This window comes from Lissotriton helveticus, chromosome 4_1 (assembly GCF_964261635.1).
Source record: "Lissotriton helveticus chromosome 4_1, aLisHel1.1, whole genome shotgun sequence".
Taxonomy (NCBI): domain Eukaryota; kingdom Metazoa; phylum Chordata; class Amphibia; order Caudata; family Salamandridae; genus Lissotriton; species Lissotriton helveticus.
Genome location: NC_136063.1, coordinates 223,954,608 through 223,977,713, shown reverse-complemented (window position 1 = coordinate 223,977,713; position 23,106 = coordinate 223,954,608).

Here is a 23,106-nt window from a genome sequence, read left to right as displayed (position 1 = left end):
GGCAAAAAGTTGTTTCTGCTCACATGAAGCATCGTAGGGGTTCATAAACGATTAACCCTATTAAGGTAAAGGTTCCATGACAACAAATGTATTCCAAATTCAGCATGGATGTTGAACAGATCTTAGGACTGGATTAAGTATGATACCTTATAATAGACGGGGTCTACCAATTAAGTCTGATCAGACAAGCTCAAATAATATTTCAAGAATGGTAGTTGTGTGCTGATGTGAACTATTATTGAGTGGTTTGGAAAATCCCCAAATGTAATTGAGTTCTAATTGTGATTTTTAACATCTGTTAGCATAGAGAGCGATCTTTACTGTCCTATGCACTGTCTATAGTTATTCCCAGATTGACACAGTAAGGGCGGATTGTTGCTGCCTCATTCAGTTTTTCCTTCCTTGTGGTGTATTTTTTATTGTCACTAACCCACTGCTATGTGATGTTATGTTCTTTGAGAATTATGAATTTTAACCGTTTTAGTTTCTATTGTGATAACTTTGATGCTCATTTTTAATATTGAAATGCAATGACTTGTGATTGAAAAATTTATTTTTAAACATTGTCTGTATTGTAATAAATACATTTTTGTAACATTAGTAGTGTACCGCCTTCGGAGTTGTTCCAAGTGTATGAATGTGGTGTGTATGGATTTGATTTATGAATTCGTTTTAGAGTCCAAAGGGTAAAATCTTTTTAACAACATTGTGACTGGTGCTCTGTCCCTTTCAGACTTCACGAGCCCCTCAACTTGGTTGCAAGACACAGGGCAGTGTGCCATGTTGAATCGTCGGTTTCCTCTACACCAAGGCATACAGTCTCCAATGGCAGTTTGCAAGGTCTTGGTGAGGGGTCATTGGGATGGCACAATTTGTGCTGCAGCCCCAGTAAACTCTCCTCATTCCCAATACCCTAGGTCCCAGTGGTACCATTTACTATGGACTTACAGGAGTGACTGAAGTTGTGCCAATCGAGGTAAAGTTCTAAGAAAGCAATATAGCACTAGGAATCTTGTTAGCAGAGTACCAGTGCACTTACATTTCGAAATGGCATCAGGCATCAGGTAAAAAGTGGGACTAACCATGTCAAAAGAGGCTGTTTCCTACAGTGCCTGAGTGGGTCTGTAAGTTGGGTGCATGAGTGTCTGAGTGGGTAAGTGACTGTTTGTGAATATCTGATTGGGTATGAGAGTGGTTGTGTGAATGTCTGAGTGGGTCTTGGAGTGGGTGTGAGAGAGTGGGTGGGTCTCTGACTGGGTGCATTAGCATATGTGGGGCCTTTGCATTGGTGCATGAGTGGCTGAGTGGGTGCATGAGTGATTGGGTTGGTATGTGAGTGAGAACATTAGTGTCTGAGTGAGTGCATGTATATTCTGTTTCAAAATGTTTTCAATGTTTTGAATGCATAAGGTGTCATGAAAACACCCTTATATTTCAGCAATGGGGTCAGTGTACCTCTACCCTGACCCCTTATACCACTTTTGTTCCTTATTGTCAGTCCCGGACACTGTGGCCCTTCACTTAAAATGGTAACCGCAACTTTCTGCTCAGGTTGCGGCCAGACAATCACGGCATTCCTGTTGGTGTGAGCTTTCGCAATTCGTCACAAATTAGTCACAACCCTAGATATGTAAATTTGGATTTCTTTTGATATCTCGAAAGCTACTGAAAGGATTTACACCAAAGACCAAACAACAAAAAGCAGACTTTATGGACCAAGAGCTACTTTTTTGCCAAATGTGATATTACTCCGTCCAGCAGTTTGGCCTGTAGTTGTGTATTTATATATAAAGAGAGATAGGAAGAGAGGGGAAGAGAGCTATTCACAAAAAAACAAAGGTTAAAGTGATGTTACAGTTAGGTGAAATGATCAGTACCAATGTAACCAAAAAAAAGTAGACACTCACAGATATATTTATAGTTATCTGAAGAAACTATAATTAGTGCCCAAGATAACTATAACTTACTCTTTTGCTTAGCAGATTTATCATTGATAATTGCATTGCAAATGTTGCAGTGATATTATCAATGATGTAATCGAAAATATTATGAGTGATATAATATGTGGGGTATTTAGCACGGCATGCAGAGTGTGCGACATGCAGGGATTATTTCTTTATTTAGATATATAAAACATATCTTTAAAAGATTCTTCCAGCACATTAACACAATTTTATAGATTAAAAGAAATTAAGAAAAAAGGAAATATAAAAACAGAGTAAAATTTGGCCTTCTTATCAGTGTTTACTGCAGCATATCAATTTAGAAATTAGCACTCCCGCACAATGCAGATGAGGTTAAAGTACATGTTTGTCTGCACAATTGTCCAGTTTTTCTAAAAGACTATACACTTGCTGAATGAATTTGGCCAATTTTATATTTAAAACACTGTTCTCTAAGGACAGAGCAGCAATAGTGGCATGTCTACAGGTCCGAACTCCCAGCCTGATCCATTCTGGCCTGAGAAGGCGTCTGCGTTGGAGAATAAAAAAAGGGCATGTACAAAGCACGTGCAAAAAAGTTTCATTTGCTGACCTACACCCTCTGCACGTTTGATCATCCCTTTTTCGACGCCATACAGGGAGGGATTTCGAAGGAAGCGCCAGTCTCCCAGTCTTAGGGCGATCAGACATCGCTTTAACTGATAAGAAAAAGTAGTCGAAAGGTAGTTAGCCGGGGATAATCGTTTGTAGGAGTTGGCTACTGCCCAAGCATGGCTACGTTTCGCAAGGAGAGCTTTGTCGGTAATGAGGGATTTAAGTCTTATAGCTTTTTTAATTGTGTTTTTGAAAGCGGTCTGGCTTGGATTAGGGGCCCAAAGGTCCGCAGCAGACATTTGTTGGGTTTAGTCATTTAGGAGGCGACCAAATGACACCCCCGGATTGCTCACACTGATTTCGTTCCAGACCAAGAGTTCCAGGGTGCCAGCTTCTGCCTGTCTTAGTTTGTGAATCAGGTTAAGGTATGAGCCAACGTTGGAGAATTCTTAGTTAATTAAGCCCAACTCTAGTCTGACCTGAGCTGGCGAGGAGGAACTCGGCAGATAGAGCAATTTCTTGTAGAGTTTGATTGTCAGTTTGTTTAAGGAATTGTTCATTTTACCCTTAAAGATCTCAATACCATACGAAAGTGTGGGCCCGATCTTTGCTTTAAGCACATCCAGTAAAGGCAAGAGCGTGGGGCCTGAGGGTCTCCTCGATAGCTTAGCCAAGGATACCCTTAGCGCTGTGGCCTTGGCTGCAATCACAGTGCTCTGTTTGGTGAAACTGCCCCTGGAATCCAAATGGACCCCTAAGTACTTGTACGACTGGCCAATTGAGATGCTTTCTTTGTTAATTGTCCAGCCTCCACCGCTGTAACGTTTTTTGCCGAACGGAACAACCATCGTTTTTTTCATGTTAATTTCTAACTGGTTGTTGACCGTGTAATGCATTAGGGCATCAAGGAGTCTCTGAAGCCCCACTCTGGTGAGACTGAACAGTGCCAGGTCATCGGCATATAAGAGATTGCATAATGCCGTGCCTCCTACTTTTGGTGGATGGCTAATTACTTTCTCCAACGTGCTTGATAGGTCAGCAATGAATAGATTGAAGAGAAGGGGGGCCAGCACGCATCCCTGTTTGACACCACGATAGATCCTGATTTTCCGGGAGAGATGTACGCCAGACCCTAACTTCACTCGAACCCATATGTTGGAGTACAGCATGATGATGGGATTCAGGATATTGTCTGGGATTCCCCACTCCCTCAGTTTTTGCCACAGAGCAGCCCTAGGCACCCTGTCGAATGCTGCTTTGAAGTCGACAAAGCAGCAGAAAATCGACTTGGAGTTTGTAAGGGCTTTGTCAATGATGGTAGAGATTGCCAATAAGTTTGTCATTGTTCCTGATTTGGCGATGAACCCTGTCTGATTCAAGGGAATCAGATTTTTATCCTTTGCCCATTTTCTGAGATCCTCCAAAATGAGGCCTGCAAAGTGCTTTGCCTCTGTCCAGCAAGGCAATTAATCTGTAGTTGTTCGGGTTGCCTCGTGATCCAGCTTTATAGATGGGATGGATAATGGCACCTCTCCAAGAATCCGGAATGGTTTGATAGCTCAGGGTGTAATTAAAGAGATTCGATAGCACCTTGGACCAAAAAGGGACGTCGGACTTGAATAGCCTTTGCGGCAGGCCATTCGGGCCTGGTGCTCCGTCTTGTCTCCCTTTTGTCAGTGTTTTGACAACTCTTTCTTCAGACATTTCCTCGGATGAGGTAAGCCCCTGCGTATGATCGGGTGGGAGGTTCGATGTTTTACCCGCGCCGGTGTCAGAATCCCATATTGGTCCAGGGCAGTCGGGGTAATCTTGTGCCTGGAAATGCTCTGTCAGATACGAGATCCAGTCTGCTTCCTGGATGTTCGCAGATCCAGAAGATGTTGTGTTTCGATCGATGTTGTTGACAAGAGACCAAAATATCTTGGAATTCTGTTGTTTACTTTCCCATATCAGTTTGACCCAGAATTGAGTTTCCTGGGCCTTTTTCTCTTGGGTAACTGCCCTCCTGAATGCCTTTTGGGCATGACGGTATGTAACGAGGAAGCTGCTGTTTTCTGGAAATTTTAAAAGCAGCCTCATTGCGTTGTTTCTCGTTCTTTTTAGTGTTTTTATCATGGGGAGGGCTGTTGCTCCGACTGGTGGTATCCGATTTGGGCCCTGCCTTGTCGCTGGATAAGTTCTGATCAAATGTGCGCATAGCTGTGACCATGTTGCTGTTAGGGAAACCGTTTGGTCTAAAACACCCCTGATGAAATCCTTGCTTGTATTTAAGATGCACTGACTTTTAGACTCACTCCATTTCAGGCGTTTTAAGTTGTCGGAATGTATTCCTTTGTATGTAGATGGAGCCTTTTTGTGGAGAGCTAAATTTATGGCAAAGGAAATGACCAGTGGCCTGTGGTCGCTTTCGGGCTTGGCAGGACGAAGAAGTTAGCCAGATTGAACAGGAATTCCGAGTTGCATATGGTGAAGTCCAGGTAGGATTTTGCTCCTCCGTTTGACCAGGTCCAGTTTGGAGGGGAGTCATTTGCTGATCTTCCATTCACCACTAGGTACCCTGCGTTGTAAAGTCTCGTCACGGTGACCTCGCCTAATGTATTGAAAGCTTGAACAGGGGGTTTAGAGTGGGGGACCGCCTCAATGATGCTAGTCATGTTGGGTCCTTCTAATTCTGCTGTATTCCCCTGGAAAAGGTTGGTGTTAAAGTCCCCTGTGATAATGCGGTCCGAGTTGGGATATACTGTGGCTATATCTTCCAATATTTCGCAAAATCTGGCCAGGTGGTCTTTCTTTGTGCGGGTGTTAGGGTTAATGTACACATTTATAAGTAAAAGCGGTCGTTGTCTGCTCCGTAGATTAATTTTAACCCCCAGTAGCCAGTCTTCTTTCAAGTGAAGTTGACTGAACTCGCCTTTTAGGTTGTTGGATATGTATGTGGACAGCCCGCCTTTAGGGTGGCCGAAGCGGCTGTCCCTCAGTGCCTGTTTCAGATATTCAATGAATCCTTCAATGGGGCGGTCCTCTAGTTCCCAAGTTTCCTGCAGGGCAGTTGCCACATGTTCCCCCAGGAAAGACATAGTGTCTTCATTTAAGGTTTTTTGATGTAGGCCGCAGATATTCCATGAGCACAGTGAAAAGGGTAGCTCCCTCTTACTGCTGCCACACTGTGCTGTTGTGCCCCTGGCGGCGGGAGTGATTTTAATAGATTGTGTGTTTTTGCTGGTGAACCTGTCACAGATGTTAAATTTCTGATTTTTGTGGCCAATACTGCTGGCAGCCACCTCCAGGCATGGTCTGGTTCTTTGTTACTCACCGCTATTTCAGGGGATTTAAGTTCTATGTTATGTTATGTTATGTTATGTTGTCTTGTAAAGCGCATGGCTACCCCAGCAATGGGGCGTCGCAGCGCTGTAGACCACTGGGGAACCCGTCCTGGCTTTCCCTGTGAGATGATCCCAGCTGGGTATCTCCAAGGTGAAACCAGGCATCCCCGGTGTATGTGGGGGGCCGTTGTGGAGATGAGGCAAGCTAATGCCCAGAGTTGCCGAGTGTGATCCCTGGTTAGAGTAGGCACCGAAGCGAGAATTATCGAGTCCGCTGACCCTGGTCCACAACCCTGCCGCGTCGGGAATTGAACCCTGGTCCCGGGCCGTCTTCTGCTTCCGGGTCTGCCGCCTCTAACCAGTGAGCCACACCACTTCACAATGTCCGACCCTGAGGCATTTTTTAGAACAGAGAACGGCCTCCCATGCTCTTTGTTTTTGATGGAGGCCGGCTTGCTGGGTGTGGTTGCTCCGGATAGCAGCGTGATTGGATATCCTGGTGTTGAATAAGGGTGCACTCTAATCCCCCAGTTCCGCAGTGTAGCCTTATGTTCGAGGAAAGCTCCTGCCCAGCCTGCCTGTGTGAAAGTTACAACGGTGACCTCAGAGGGTTGGTTTCCTCGTGGAGGAAGGAATTCAATGGTTTTGATGTTATTCGTGTCCAGACCCTCTAGCCCCGGTATGCCTTCCGCTAATTTCAGCAGATTTGATCTGTTGAGAATATCGTGCCGCTCCTTAGATTTGTACTCGGGGGCTAGTAAAATCTGATGACACGATTGGTTGTCAGTTCGCGGCTCTGGAGCAGTTGTGGGTTTGAGGATCAGTTTTTCGATTGTTACATCAGATCTATTTTTAAGTGGCTTTTGTGATGCCCGTTTTGGTTGTGGGGTGTGACTGATCAGGGCAGCTATGAGTGTGCGACATATTGTGCACAAGTTATAGTTACCTGGGATAACTGGTGAATTTCTGTGTGATTTTGAGTTCAAAATGTTACGCTGTTATGAACATTTCACCTATCTATAACATTACTTTACCCTTTACTTTTTCTGGTGAATTCATTGAGTTTTACAACATAAAGTAATATTTTATTTCCTACTTAAAGCCAACTCCCTGCATGCAGGCAACCACATGCTGCGTGTTTGACCACAGGGCCAGACAAAAGATTTGCTGTAGTCTGGAGGTGGTTAGCAACTGCTTGGAAAAGCCTGTCTTCTACACCCAGTCATCAAGGTAGGAGAAGACTGGCCTTCCTGAGCTCCAACTTCCGCAATTACTTTTGTGAACACCCTAGAGTCACTGATGAGATCAAGGGGAGCACAGAAAACTGAAAATGCTCCTGTCTCACCACGAACCTCAGGTAACTTCAACGAGCCGACAGGACAGGATTATGGAAAGAGGTATCTGCATGTCCAACACCACCATCCATTCCCAAGGGCCAAGTGCAGACAAGACCTGAGCCAGGGTAAGCATTTTGAACTTTTGCTTCTAGAGGAAAACATTGAGAGGGTACAGGTCTAAAATATGATGAAGACCTCCAGCCTTCTTGGAAACTAGACAATAGCAGGAAGAACAACCATGTCATAGTTCTGGCACTATCTAATCAAACCCTATGGCCAAAGAGGCTTGAACTTCCTAATGCATAATGGAAATATGGTTTTCCACCAGTCACTGAGGGAACAGTGGAAGGTGCTGAGAAGAAGACAGAATGGGAAAAATGAATCCCCTGAAAACAGTCTGTAGGAGACACCTGTCTGATGTGATCGATTGCCAGCCAGGTACCAATCGAAAGATTCTGTCTACCACTATGTGGCTGTGACCCTGCAAGTGCATGCAAAAGACATTTGGCAGGTGAAGCTGCAGGAGGGACTGTAGATCGGAGAGGCATACTGATTTTTGGGGTTGTGGGCGCCACAGACCCTACTGTGAAACTGCTTGGTTCCCTGTGGGAGCTGGACTGGTTGGGTGTAAGGGATGCTTCATCCAAACCGACAAAAGAGTACCAAAAGAGGAATGGAACTGTTGCAGTTTTCTGCCCCACCTCACCTGTTGCAGGTGAGGTGGGGCAGAGAAGCCCAGAGACTCTCCTCAATAAGTTTGAGATTCGAACGATATTTGTCCCCAACCAGATGAGTCCAACAAACGGGCATGACTATACTGGAAGTCTGGACATCACCATAGAACGTAGTTGATCACAGCCATGCATGGCAGCAAATGGCAATGCTGGTAAAATCTGTGGTGTCCAGGCCACAATTAATCATGATCTTGGCTGTGTCACAACCATCTTGCATTTTCTGATATAGCACAGGGTGACATGTGCCACCGAATCCCAAAGGGCATGTGAATAGTGTCCCAAAAAAACAGCTCTCTGGTGAGGTAAAAGTAAAGCCAGGTTACCTGAAGCAGAGTGATGGCCCCTGGCAATTTGTTGACTGAACGAGGGACCAGAGGAATATTTTGCACAAGCACCCAATATGGTATCTGTCAGTGATTCGGTAAATGGACTAAGGGTTTCAGAAGATGTGTGCTGTGGTTGACAGACTTTTGGCAAGACATTAATTGATTGATCCAAGGTGGGGAGCTGAAGGTCAATTTACCATGGCTTAGGAAACTGATTCCTCTGTGGCTGGTTCAGGGAGAGATAAAAGCGGCCTGTCTCTGGGTATGGATTGAGTCTACCAGCCTCTTGTAAGTCCTAATACCAGTTGTCATCATGGTGGGTCTGAATCAACCAGTTCACAGTAATTTTCTGAATCAGTCCCAAAAAGGAAATGCAGAGAGTGTTCTTGATCATTTGGTGGTTCACGTTTGGGAAGTGGCGCTTCAGGCGAATTCAGGTGCAATGTCGATCGAAGTCAGAACAGTAATTCTCAGCACCAGGCACCCAAATCTACATTGCTGTCAAAGTGTCTATTGCCAATGTGGCATGCAGCCAGAAGGGTAATTGTAATAAGAGCCAGAGCTTAAATGGGTTAAGAGGACCCAGATGGCACCAAATGTGTACCCCTTGCTGCATACTAGGTGGAAGGCCTCTCAGCTCCTTGGGGCCCAAAGGCACTCCAGAGGGTTTCAACAGGGATCCAAAGAGTCAGAACTTACAGATCTGACATGGTGTTGCTGAAGTCCCCAGAATCCCTGGTTGTGCCAGAAACAGCTGTAGTATCGGTTCCATAAGTCAGCTTACTTTGGGAGTAAGAATAAGAAGGGTGGCACCTCCGACATGCTTGCTCAGGCAAATGCAAGAAAAATAAAGGAATTAACATCAGTGCATGAGAGTGGAGACAATATAGAATCTGCACGCAAATTCCAGACATTCTGGTGTGCAGAGGTACAGCTGAATAGTGTCCAGATCCAGTCTGCTACCTGAGGAATATTCAAAAGGCGAGGAATCTGCTGCTAGAGGTCTGTATCAGAAAGTTGCCTTGTCCTGGGTGCCACACTACTGATTCTCAATCAAGCTCTGAGACCAATCCTCATGTAACTTATTTTGCAAACACCTCATTGTTTATTAGTACTGCTGCCTTTTTGCATATGATTTAATCCCCAGGTTTTTGTATTACTCAGTTTGTTGTAAGAACACTTCCTCAATTTTGCTGTTATGCTTTAGAGCCTTATATAACAAATTAATACAAATAAATTATTTAGCTACGTTGGGAGGGAATATTTACATCTCTCCACCTGCAATACAATTGCTGTCTCCTGCATGTAACACTTTGTGGACTTAATAGGACGATGTTCATATTTCTACATATTAGCATTCAAGAGACTAATTAGGAGTCAATGTATTTGTCTATAAATGACTTCATGAATGATAATGAATTAGTCGTCTTGTGGGTCCGAGTCGATAATCGTATGGACACTGTGGTTGAACCATGATATGTTTCCAACTATTCTTCTCAGTTTGATGTAGTGTGTAATTTCTGGTCTTTTAATGTGTCTGATGCTGTGGGATGAAGTGGATTATGTGATCATAAAAGATGTTTCAATAGTAAACCAAATGACTTGAATTAGATTTTGGTGCCCTAACTGTCTGTTAAAACCGGGGGGGGAGGGGCACATTAATATAATCTGGGGACCTAATGATGAAGGATGCATGGATGACTCTTTCTGAACATAGGGGTCGATTAGGATGGTGGACGGACAGGGACTGTCCGCCACAAGGGCGGAGGTTCCGTGCCCCGAATTAGGATGCATCTGCCACAGTGGCGGGTGCATCCCGTATTTTTAACATTGCGGTAGATGGTGCTTAAAGCAGCGCCCGCCGCAATGCTAAAAAGGCATGCTGTGCGTTTCAAAGCACAACATGACAGGCACCGTGCGGTGCCTGCCATGTGCACCCCCTAGCCCCCCTTCACCCTGGGGGCCCGCAACAGGCCCCAGAAAAGCAGCGGACGGTGTTTCTGTCCGCCGCGGTCCCCCTGCCATTGTAATATGGCGGGAGGGAAATTGAGAGCGGACAGGCACGGATGGAGGACGGATCTCCACCTCGATCCGTCGACCATCCTAATCGGCCCCATAGTATGTAGGTGTAGAGAAGTTCTTAACACTTCACATTTTTGTTTGTAGGGTGGTCTTAGACCCTCACAATGATCATGTGTTTTGTGAGAATGTCCCAGTATAAGTTCTTGACTTCTTAGCCCATTTTCCAATTGGTGGACAAGGTTTAACTCGTGAAATCTCTCTCTCTCTGCCTGGGAGTTAGCCATCGGCATTCCTGCAGGTGGTACATGTTTCATAAAAAGGCTCTTAATGTTACCAAGGTATCAATGCTGATATTTAATTGTTTTAAATCAACTTTTCTTTCAGGACTATTACTAGTAATCTGTGACAAATATTTTTCTGTGGGGTATCTTTTCATAGTCGGCTACATATTTGCTATTCTAACATGCCCTCAGGCTTTTTGCAGTTCCCTATTGATAGCAAACATGCTTGGAGATAGGAGGGTTTGGCCAACACAAGCGCAATATTTATTAATGGGGAAGTCAACTAATCAACTAATCTAAAAAGTCAACTAATCAACTAATCTAAAAAGGTTTCATAGATAAGAAGATTAAAGGAGGTAATATGTTTAAATGTTTAATGGAACGAAAGCCATTCTCGTGAATGTTAATTTTCTGACGATTTTCTCATCCCAAATGCATTCCTTTTGTATTTGTCCTGTTCCCTTTGGCATTTCAGTTCTTACTGCAAGATGTATCAGCAACTTTTGAACACAAAAGGCTTCCATTACAAAATATTTTGCAAGCCAGGTTAAAACAATTTAAATAGATTTAAGTTAATCAAATTTGAAATTACCCATATCGCCTAATTTCTGTGAGCTGGTATAGAATTTTTTTTTGTCTTAGCTCTGAAATAGCAGAAGCAGGTAATACAGGAGCATTTTAATAATAGAAGGCCCGATTCACAAAAGTAATCTGAGACAAAATCGTAACTTTACGACTTTCGGTTTTCACAAGGGGCATTTAGGAGTAGTAAAGTTAGGAGTTTGTCTCAGTTAAACTTAAGTTTCATGTCATGAACATGTGAAACGGTTTCGATTTTCCATGTGGAAAAACCCTTTCCCTTACTTAGATAATAATACTGAGGTTTTAAGGAAACTATTTCATCACATTCGCACTCTTTTACCAATCTTTATTGGAGGTGAATGTTTCTGTGGAAATAGTGTGGAAATCCAAGGTAAAGGCATGTAAACCTACTGAACTGTGGGTTTTAAAAAAAGGCCTGTAAAGTCACATACGTTTTGGCAACATTTTGTGTAAATTTGCAAAAATGACACAATTACATAAAATTACACAAGCGGTTCGACATGTAGTTCACTGGTATCTCGTGAAATTTTCATACGAGGGTGAATCGTGAAAAAACATAAAAAGCTACACTGAGGGATATTAATCTCTTAGCAAGACATTTTCTAATCTTCCCCCAAAAGCAAAAGATGTCACAAAACTGCCTAATGTGATATTTTATGAAATTCACAAATTGCAAGCATCTTGCATCTATCAGCTTTGGGAAACAACCTTTACAACGCAGTCATCACATCACACTAGATTTACAACGTAGTCATTACATCCCAACATCTTTTACAATGCATGTCACTACAATGCAGCTATTACATTGCATGTCACTACAACGCATGACACTACAACACATGTCACTACAATATCCAACACTTACCCTACTGTTGCACCCCCTGGAGTTAGAATAGTAATTTTTACCCCTACACTATCCAACATTTACCTTAAATGCAATATAATGGTATGCGTTCTAATGGTATGCGTTGTAAAGGTATTGGATGCAATGGAATGCGTTGTAAATTTATTTTTAAAATATTTGTTGTAATGGCATGCAATTTAAATGCATGCGTTGTAAGGGATGTTGTGATGTAAAAACTGCACTGTTAAGGCATGCGTTGTAACATCATACATTCGTCAGCTTACATTACATTAACAGTAATACATTTTTGTGGGTATAAATAGCCACCAAGAGCTCTTTTTTACCCTAAATGTCACCGTGGATGTGTAAAGTATTATATACAGCCCCGTAACTAATTGAGGAATCGAAGTGAGTTTAAATGAATGTGGTAGTAACTTACTATAAGGCCACCCATCCTTTTAAACAAGGGACAGAAAACAAAACGAAGCGATTGGAAATATTTTGTGCAGCAAATATGTATGCTAACATGATAATGCTGTCTCTTAATGCTGTCCTACGGCAAGACTGTTTCAGTGCACGCATAATTCTGTTTACAATGATATAGACAGCATTTAAAGTTCACGAATGGTGAGTCATGGGCTCATTTATCTCTGACTGAATTCGTCAAATTACAAAATGTAATCTTATTTTGAATGGATTGCTTGCTGACCGAGGTATAGTTTTTCTACCCACAATTGCGTTTTAATATAAAGGTAGAACATATCAAAAATAAAGACCTGGACACATTTCGATCCAATTTAGATACCAATAAAAAACAAATGTGGACAGAAAAACAAATATGGAAGTTAAACAGTATGGGCAAAGTCGAAGATAACAGATATAAACCAATAACGATCTTTAGTGAGTCACTGTAGGGAAAACAAAAGCATAGCGAGGGCACATACTAGAACATTCTCTGCAGTTGCTATTCTAAAACTTTATTTTCTTCAGCACAATGTGGAAGCAGAGAAACTCAGTTAGCATTTAAGTCTACAATTTGGACTTTACCACAGTCGGTGCCTTAGTAATGGGATTGCAGAAGCTGTTATTAACAAATGGAAGCAGGCATGACTGACTCACTCATCTAGGGTTGTGCAAACTTGCAAATCGGAAGAGTTAGCAACTGTTCATACATTTGTTTTAAATTTGACCAAAGTCACAAACTGTAGAGGGACGAGTGAAAAAGAGCAAAGAAAAAGTAAAAAGTCAATTAGAAGTCACTGTTCACGGATGACTGGAATTTAGGCACGATTTCAGGCAAAGAAGGATGGAGTGGGGGGGGAGGGTTAGGTAAATCAAGCAGGGGAGCCAGGTTGGAGTTATTGCCATCTGACTCAGTCTTTTTAATGGAAGTCGAGGTCCTCCAGTAGGGCAAGGTGGGAGGCTGTACCTGGAGAATACTTTGCAAAGTCAGATAGCCATTGGATGAGGTCCCACTGAAGCAGTTGGTTTTGGTTAGAAAAATTCAAGGCAGGTATAATAATAATTTCATGCCCATTGAATTTGTCTCATTCTCATCAGCTAGATGTTATTTGTGCACCTATCACTGGTCAACATTTCTACATTGGGACTTAAGTACTGATTTAGAGTTTGGCGGACAAGTTACTCCACCCCAAAAAAGAGGAAAATCTGGTCCGCCTTATTTCAAGTAGATTATGCTCTATCACACTTTTAATAAGGCAGACAGGATATCCCTCATATTAGTGATGAGTAATCTTTCTGCTAAATTCTAGATTAGGCGTTTTGTTCTTTTTTGGAGCTCAAAAATCTTCATTGCGACAAGCCTTGAGGCTGCTAAAGTATTACAGATCACAAGCAAGTCTGATATCTTAGCCACGTGCATAGGCTGATATCCTCGTTTGTTGGCAACTTTCTCAACTTTTTGGATTAGCTCCTCTTGGTTACTTCAAATGCTTTCCAGGACAACACTCAAAGCCCAGGACCCACTCCCCAGAGGTCACAATGAACAGTCCAGACCAAGTTGCCATTCCTGGAAAACACTTGATGCTGCAGTTGGTGCCTGTGTAGCAGTGAAGTAGTTTAGCCAATTGAACACTGGAGCCCACATAGTAGACCTGGGAACAGGACCAGTCATTCAGGCCTCCCCACAGGTCATTGAAAGCAGGTAGAGAACTTTTCTATTGTTCTGCAGGCCCAGATGTGTTTTGATGAGCTTGAAATGAGGTGACACCTTTGTGATATCACTAGCCAGAGGGTGGGGGAGACTCCCGGGTACTTCCTGACCAATTGGCAAAAAGTTTCCAAGCACAACCCCGCCCCTTTTCAGCATATCCTGTTTGCCTTACTGTGAACTATCTCATAGTGCATTCATATTATAGAAGATCAAGAATGCAGAACCTTGCTGAACCTCTAGTGGCCCCCCAGGGGTTGTGTCTAAGAAAATGAGCACTACCATTCTCTTCAAACTACACCCCCTCCCGCTGGAATGGAATCGTACTGGCTATCACAATCTCCCTGAGATACCCCATGTTTCCATCTACAGCTATCTATGATTGGGCAGGTTGCACTCTGGTCCTGTTAATGAAGTTCCCAAACCTCCTCATCTGCCTTTCCAGAGAGGGGATGAGTCATATATCTCACACCTAGATTCTGCCACAAGGCACATGGTTCTGCAGTGGGGGTAGTGTTCACACCTCTGAAGGGGCATGCTAATGCTAATTAGCCTACCAGAGATTCAGTCAGGCAAAGTCTAAATTTTTAAAGTTACTTTTCCTGCATATGTATCAAAAGTCCTACTTCACCACTGAATTGAATTGTTAATAAATATTGAAATCAGTATTTGAATGGACTCCATAGCTTGTTCTAAATCTAAGTTAGTAACATCGTATTTTAATGACACTTTAGTTTACTCATAGAAACAGCTACAGTTCTATATAGTGAAAATAGCTTCTAGGGGCTAGCTGCTGCCAGCACTAATTTCTTATTTATTTCACTCTTAAATACTAGGGGCAGATTTAAAAGCCCCTTGCGCCACTTTTGCGTAACTTTTCCCGTGTTAAAAATGACGCAAATGTGGTGTGCCCCTAGGTGCCTTACTTTGTGGGGTGTGTAATGTTGTAGGACGTGCACACAGAGGGATTGATGGCTGGGTTGTAATTGCGCCGGGTAACAGTGATAGTAATCTAAAAGAACAAATATAGAAGCTCAAAGGATAGTGTTTAGGCCACCAATCTAAACACAGCAGGCATGAACCAGTCAATGCCCTCATATACAACTTTTGTGTTGTAATGTTGTAGGACGTGCACTAGGACCGGCTCAGTAAACTGTAGAAGGTGGGAAGAGAACCAGGAGGCAGAGGGGAGGAGTTAGGAAAGTGGGAAAGTTAGTAAGGAGCAGGAGGGGTTGATGGCAGACATACCTGAAATAAAGAAGTCAAAAGACCATACCTGTAGTAAGTGTTGTCTGTGTCCGTGCTACGACACTACAGGTTGCAAGGCCTTCTTAGGGTTGACTTACTTTATATTAAAAAGTAGGGTTAAATCCTGTAAAAAGTGATTATTTGGATAGTTTTGCCTATAGGTTTAAAAGCTGCAGCAGTCATACTACACATGTAATCAATCAATCAATCAGGGAATTGCGAAGCACGCTACTCACCCGTGAGGGCCTTTAGGTGCTGGAGGGAGGGGGAGTGCAACTCCGGGTCAGCTGAAGAGCCTGGTCCAGAAGCTCTTTCTGAAGGTGTGTAGAGTGGGGAGCGTCTGATGTTGATTGGGAGCTTGTTCCAGGTCTTTGCAGTGGTGTAGGAGAAGGCTCTTTGGCCGGCTCTCGCAATGATGATGCGAGGGGATTCGGGGGGGGTACGTGGAAGGAGACTCTTTCATTTTAGTATGGAGGTCTGGTGTTGTGGAGGGATTTGTGCTCTTGGATGAGTAGCTTGAAGGTTACTCTCTTCTTGACGGGGAGTCAGTGGAGGTTACGCAGGTATTGGGTGATGTGTTCCTGTAGTGGGATGCCGAGGACGAGTCTGGCTGCAGTGTTCTGGATGGTCTGGAGTTGGCATAGCAGGGGTTTGTTGTTTCCGTAGTATAGTGCATTCCTGTGGTACAGTCTGCTTGTTATGAGTACGTGGTCTTTCTGGATTTGGTGGGAATCCATTTGAAGGTCTTGCAAAGGATGCGGACGGTGTTGAAGCAGGGGAAGGAGACGGCGTTGATATTTCGGGTCACGGTGAGGGAGGAGTTGAGTATGGATGAGGTTTTGGGTGTGGTCCATGGGAGTGGGGGGTTTCCGAGGGCGGTGAGCCACTAGGTGATGTCCCATGCTGAGGGGGTGAGTCCGAGTACGAAGGCTTCTGTCTTTTCTGAGCTGAGCTTCAGGCAGCTGCTGCTCATCTAGGATATGACGTCTTTCACTCCTTATTGGATGCTGAGTCTTGTGGTGTGGCGGTCCTTTGTGAGGGAGAGGATGAGCTGGGTTTCGTCGAAAAGGATACTATGTAGAGTTAATGCAGTCTAAAAATGAAAGGCGAGGAGGCATGTGGGTCAGAAGTCAGAGTAATCGATAGCACATTTTCTCACACTTAATTACAGTAGGATTGTCCCAATTCTTTTCATGGTGGCAAGTAGGCCTCTTAATAGCAATTTACTGTCTCACGGCTCAAGGTCCATGACTTTGCTGAGCTTAGTGAAAGAAGAATGTTCATATTGGCATTCGCCTTTACAATGGGTGAAATGCATTCACTTCAATTCACAGAAGAAGAATACAGCTTTGCTAGCCTCTTGTCCAGAAAGTCACCAAGCATCTAGAATTCCAAAAAGGTAAGGATGTGACCATTCCCTCATTAGGCGCTACCCATATGGCTTAGAAGGAAAACAAGATAATGATATGTTCCTCTCTACTGACACTCGGGCAGTGATGGATTGCATTGCTGCCCAGAAGGTGTAAATTGCAAACACCATCCGTAGCACTGCTTTGGTGAGCATCTTTTAACCATTACACATAGCATTCTAGGAGCATTAATAGGCAATCCAGATTTTCAAATTGCTATTGAAACAAATTGTGACCTATCCACATAAAAACCTATGCTCAATCCAAAGCTATGCCCCACACCTTTTCTCTAATGTTGACTGTGAAAAAATGTGTCTTTTTGCACTTTCATCCCCATTTTCTTTCACTGAATTTTATTGCTGTTTGTTGGACTGCACACACCAGGCCACTGTTGTTCATTGCCCAGTGTATAGGCACTGACCTCCCAAAAAGATGTAGAACTTTGCAATTCCCTGATTAGTGTATTTAACTCTCAAATAAGGTCATAATATATGGTACAGAAATTACACCCAAGGCACAGAAAGTTGAATAACTCCTGTGTACTGCAGAACATATTGTGAAAAGGAAAACATGGCTTTTGGCATACTATTGTAGCCTGACTGCTGCTGTTTGAACCTACAGTGAAACCTGTTAAAATACCCCGTTTGTCTGGTAAAAAAACTCCTTTTTAAATATTAGAAGTTCACTTCTCTGCAGGCTTTCAAGTCCACAGGGCAAGGTTTATGGTATTTAAAAGCGGGACATGTAAAAAGTTAATGTTACATTAAATACAGCGTAAAGGCCCAAACGCTGTTTTCAATGTTAAAAGCCTTGCTGTCCTAGGTAAAACATGAGTGTGGATTTAAATATCAAAACTGCTAACTATGGAAAGTTAACAGCTAAAAAAATGATTAAAACACTATTTTTAATAGTTATTAAAAATCCAATTCAATGATGTAGTCATTGTTTTAAGAAGTATTAAGGAAAAGTAACTTTCAGAATGTTACCCTTTACCTGCTTGAACTGTCAGAAGACTACTTAGCATAACTTTCATTGTGCACCTAGCTTGTGCTCAAGCCCAGGAATCTGTGTGAAAGAGGTGTAGAATGCATCCAATAAGTGAACAATAGGCGACCTCGATGGCCAGAGTTAAATCCTGTAAGAAACTGGTTTACTAGTTGAGGGGATGAAAACATTCTCAAGCAGCAACCACAATTCTTCTTAGCATAAAGTCACAAGTAAAACTTTCAATTAACATGTGCTCAACCTTTAGGTAGCTTGACACAGAGCAGTCAGACTTGACTCAGAGGCAATGTGTAAAGTATTTGTGGAACACTTCAAACAGTAACATAGTGAAAACACACCACAAATGGAATCCACACAAGGTTTAAAAGGTAGACACATTTTTCATTGATAAATAGACCAGAACAACAAAAAATACAATTAGAATAACCAGGGATATTAAATGTTAAATATTTTAGTAAAAATAGCGCCAAAAGGCATAAACCAACAACTGTGGATACCTGATGACAAGGGAGCATTGGCCAGCTACAGAGACACAGTTAGGCCAACTGAACAAAGTACCTTTAATCCTGCTTCGTGGAGCAAGAATTCACGTCGAAGATTTGTCACGCATCTGAAGACAGATGCCGTTTCTAGGATGCAGTGAGGCTGCAGTCTGAGGTCATGCTTCGTTGTCACGGGCTTGAGATGCGAAGAGCAGTGTGTCACTCGGTCTGGACAATGAGTCAGGTCTGGTAAGCTGGGATCATCATTAAGGCTGCTCTCGGAGAGAGGAGAGGGCCTGTGACAAGATGCACAGGGGGGTTTCTAAGGCAGCAACAGGCTGCAAAGTGATGCAGCCCTTTTCAACTATTCTGATCATACAGCAGCAGTAATGTATCAGTTCCGCTCGGGTTTCGCCTCACAGCAGAGGAGATGCATGCTTCCCTGGATCCACTGAGGCTTACAGAGTAGCTGAGCCCACTTCTAAGCATCTAGGTCTATGGTGGAAACACTTGGCATGGGAGCTTCACAGATGGCAGACTACAGGTAAGGTGCAAGGTGTTAGAATCTGGTTGTGTCTAGACCTGGGAGGAGTTTACGGAGTTCCGTTACGCAGAACTCAGTGAAGTGACAAAAAACTCTGCAGAGTTCCGCAAGTGGCGGTGTAAACTCCCATTCATGTTAATCTTCCTGCCACATGGGTAGAAATCCTACCACATTGACAGCTCATGCTTGCCATCTTACCATTGGTTAGCGCGACCAGGGAAAAAACTCAGCTGAGCTATTGTTTTCCTGGCACTTGTCATAGAAAATTGACCATTTTCTTGAAGCCAAGAATGTCAACATCAAATTCATGGTGGCCATCTTATTTTCTATGTTAACAGTCAATGTTTATACATTTGATTGTATTCTTTCGTAACAATAATTGGTACAAAGGAGGTGGCAGAACCTACATTTCTCTGTAACATCAATAATGGGACATCGTCAAACAAGCAATTCATTTTCTGATCTAACCGCAAAACAACGCCTGTTTAATCTAATCACAGAATTCATGTGCCATTTATTTTAGCAGTGTAGATCAATTTTTCCATGGTCTGTTTCAAATTGCCATCTGGCATCAGTTTACTATAATAAACATTCAAAAATATTATTCAAAACTATACTAAAAAAATATGCATTGGGATTAGCGGGACTTCCATGTACGTTAATCTCCCATGCACCAATTTTTCTCTTACATTAATTTCAAGGTTTGTTCATTGAGCCCTGTCCAATTGGCAGACATTTCCAACCTAGTGATTGTGCTATCATTTTATTTGATCTTGCCTCGAGATTAGTTAATCCTATTATGACTGAGTGTAGATAACTTGCCCTTATGTTACTCAAAATTTTGCTCTGAATGAGCCTACTATACATGGGGACTGATCTTCTAAAGATGGGTTGGTTAATACTTTCTGTCGATTGCCCTCTACCCTACCATTCCATGTGATCCCATTTGAGCATAACACTATTATACTATTGTACTATTGCTACTGAATGCGTAAAGAATGGTTAGGATCCTACTGACCGTATTAAGCAGTATGGGAAATTGCAGTCAAGGATCTAACCTACTAGAGTTTCACCCTACTTAAAAAGCAGTCAGGCCTTATTTCTTCAAGTTATCCTCAGCTTGTCGGTCCAAATTTGGATGCAGAGATATATGGGATTTTCTTTAATTTATAAGGAAATGCATGCTTTCAGAATATTGAGAAATATATAATTATATACATAAACTAATCTCAAGTGATATGTGATATACATTTGAAGCAATGTAACAAAAATAATGTAGCATCATAAAAGCACAGTTACATAAAACAGTGATTATGCATGCAGAAAACGGCATTAATTCATTTAATTAAGCTTTGAGTGTTTTGAGCAATAGAACATCAAAACGTTATAACGTCTGTATTAATGTAGAAACATTTATATTGTTTAAGAGGAGTTCATGTTTGGTTACAAAACACATCAGACATGATATTATATGCCAGTCCCTCATGAGCCAAACCATCATGTTTATTAACCCTGGACAAAGTACTATGCTACGTGTTGGACCTGGCCTTGTGGCGTGGTTTGCCTCTGTCCCTCCGCACCCTGTGAGCGTAGGCCTGCACCCTGAGTCCCCTGCGCAGCATCCCCGTTAGTGTAGCCTGCACCCCGAAGCCTGGTCGACCTACTCCCGATAAGCCCAGACCCCCGTAACCAACGACCAGGCCGGCCTATCCCGTTCCATTCCCGGCTCCGAGCGCCTAACCTTGCATGCCCCACAAGGCCCGGCAGCCATTTTCCCTTCCCGAGATCCCTGTCTCCCTGGGCCTAGCAAGACCCCGGCCCCAGGGAAACCCAGACTCCAAAGGCGCGCCAGTCCCGGCTGGGGGGTAAAGGGTTTCCCGAGTGAGATAAGCCAGGGAGTTTCGATGGCACCTCCGGCCTCCCCTGAGAGACCGGTATCTGTCACACCTTTGGCCTCCCCCTGGGGGCCAGTTTCGATCGCACCTCTGGCCTCCCCGAGTGCTGGCTCCAGACCAGCTGGGCGTCCGGGAATTCCCGGACCCATCTGTTCAAAGGATCAAAGAGCCAACCGCTGGACCTCGCCAACGACCAGCCCCCAGGGCTTGAGACCTCCTCCTGCGAGGGTCCGGACATCAAAGGGCCACTGGACTATATCAGGGCCCGCCCGACAACTAGCGGGCAGTTGTATCTCGGACCTGAAGCCCTGCTGATCTGATCGCGGCTGACCCTGAGAAGACTCAACCTTCGAATTGCTGAGCCCTGCTGACGCTGTCGCGGCTCCCTCTTCGCAACAAGCAACTGAACCACCTGAGCCCTGCTGATGCAGTCGCGGCTCGAGCTTGAACTCGTAACCATCGGAGCCCTGCTGACGCTGTCGCGGCTCGTCCTCGCTAAGACCTCGGAGCCCTGCTGACGCTGTCGGGGCTCGAGCTTGAACTCGTAACCATCGGAGCCCTGCTGATGCTGTCGCGGCTCGTCCTCGCTAAGACCTCGGAGCCCTGCTGACGCTGACGCGGCTCGAGCTTGAACTCGCAACCACCGGAGCCCTGCTGACGCTGTCGCGGCTCCTCAAGAACTTCTCCGGATCGAGCCCTGCTGACCTCGTCGCGGCTCGAGGAGTACTCTGGTCCGGCTGGACCATCGAGATCTCCATCACGACCGAGCCGACCCGACGAAAGTGAAGCAGCCAGTACGACCATCACCTTCCGTATCCCCCGGCTCGAGGATTGAGAGCTGTGCGCAGGGTACGCCTCGTACTGGCCCAAAGGCTAAAGACTGTCCCGCTTCCCTCTTCCCGAATCCTCAAAGACTTTTGTGATCCCTCAATCATTTGTACATAAGAGTGCTACTTTCTTTTTACTACTTATAAAGAACTTGTTACTGAAATCAATCAGTGTGGTGTCCATTCGTAAGTGTGGTGTAAGCTCAGTGTGTACGATCCTAGACTCGAAGTCCTCCCCGGTGAGGACCTCACGATAAGACTCGGCAAGATCTGTGGGAGAGGTGGGTCCTGGGGTGGTTGGGTGAGCACAACCTGGCCCTCTGAGATCACCCCTTCTAACATTGGTGGCAGCGGTGGGATAAGAACCTACGTCTAGGGATCGTACAGTACTGACACACTACCCGAACAAAGAACAACTATGAACCTCACGAACGACAAGACCACCTTCCAGATGGAGCTTCTGGAAGACTATTCACACCGAGAGCTCAAACAATTCTGCAAAGATCTCCACATCCCGACAACGGGATTAAACACCAAAGAAGACCTTCAACAAGCCCTAACAGCCTGGGTGGAGGCCGGAGCACAACCTCCAGCACCGACAGAAGTCGATGGAGAGGGCGCACCCCTGACCGAAACCCACGCCCCAGAGCAGGAGAGAGCAGAGTCCCCGACGCGGAATCCCAGCACAGAGAGAGGTCTGTCTCGAGAAGAGATGACCGACCGAGAACGCAACCGAAACCACGAGCTAGAACTTGCACGTCTGAAGATGGAAGGAGAACTCAAGCTGGCTGAGAAGAAGCTAGCCATCGAGCAGCTGCGGCTGCAAGGAGAACTGGAGGAGAAGAAACTCCAGAGAGAACACGAAGGGAAAAAACTCCAGCTGGAGCACGAGCGCGGCCTGAAGGAGATCGAACTGAAGGCCCGGAACGAAGACAACAGACCCATGGGGACCCGAGAGTCTGTTCCCCCGGTGGAACCCAAGGTCCACATCCCCAAAGATGTGGTCAAAGAATATTATAAAAACGATGATATCCAGCAATGGTTCAAGGCCTACGAAGTCGCCATGGCCTCCCACCGAGTCCCGCGATCGGATTGGGGGGCCGGGCTGTGGGGGCGATTCTTGAGTGAAGGGAGAGACACCCTGCTCGACCTACCCTCCGCCGAACAGACCTCCTACAGCCACATGAAGGAGGCCCTTCTCACAAGGTACGGGCTCACCCCGGAAATGTACCGCCAACCCTTTAGAGAATGCAAGAAAATCCCCGGCACCACCTGGGTGGAATATGTGAACTTCTACAGCCGGGCCCTGGAAGGGTGGATCAAGGGCAGCAAAGTATCCACCTTCGAGGGGCTCATCGACCTCATTGCCTATGAACATTTGTCCCTGAACTGCTTTGTGGAACTCCGACAGCACCTTCTGGACAGCAAGTTGGCTGACCCCTGGAAGCTGGCCGTTGAGGCCGATCGATGGGTGAGCACCAGAGTCCCCAGGGGGCCCGGGGGAGACTCTGGCTGAAAT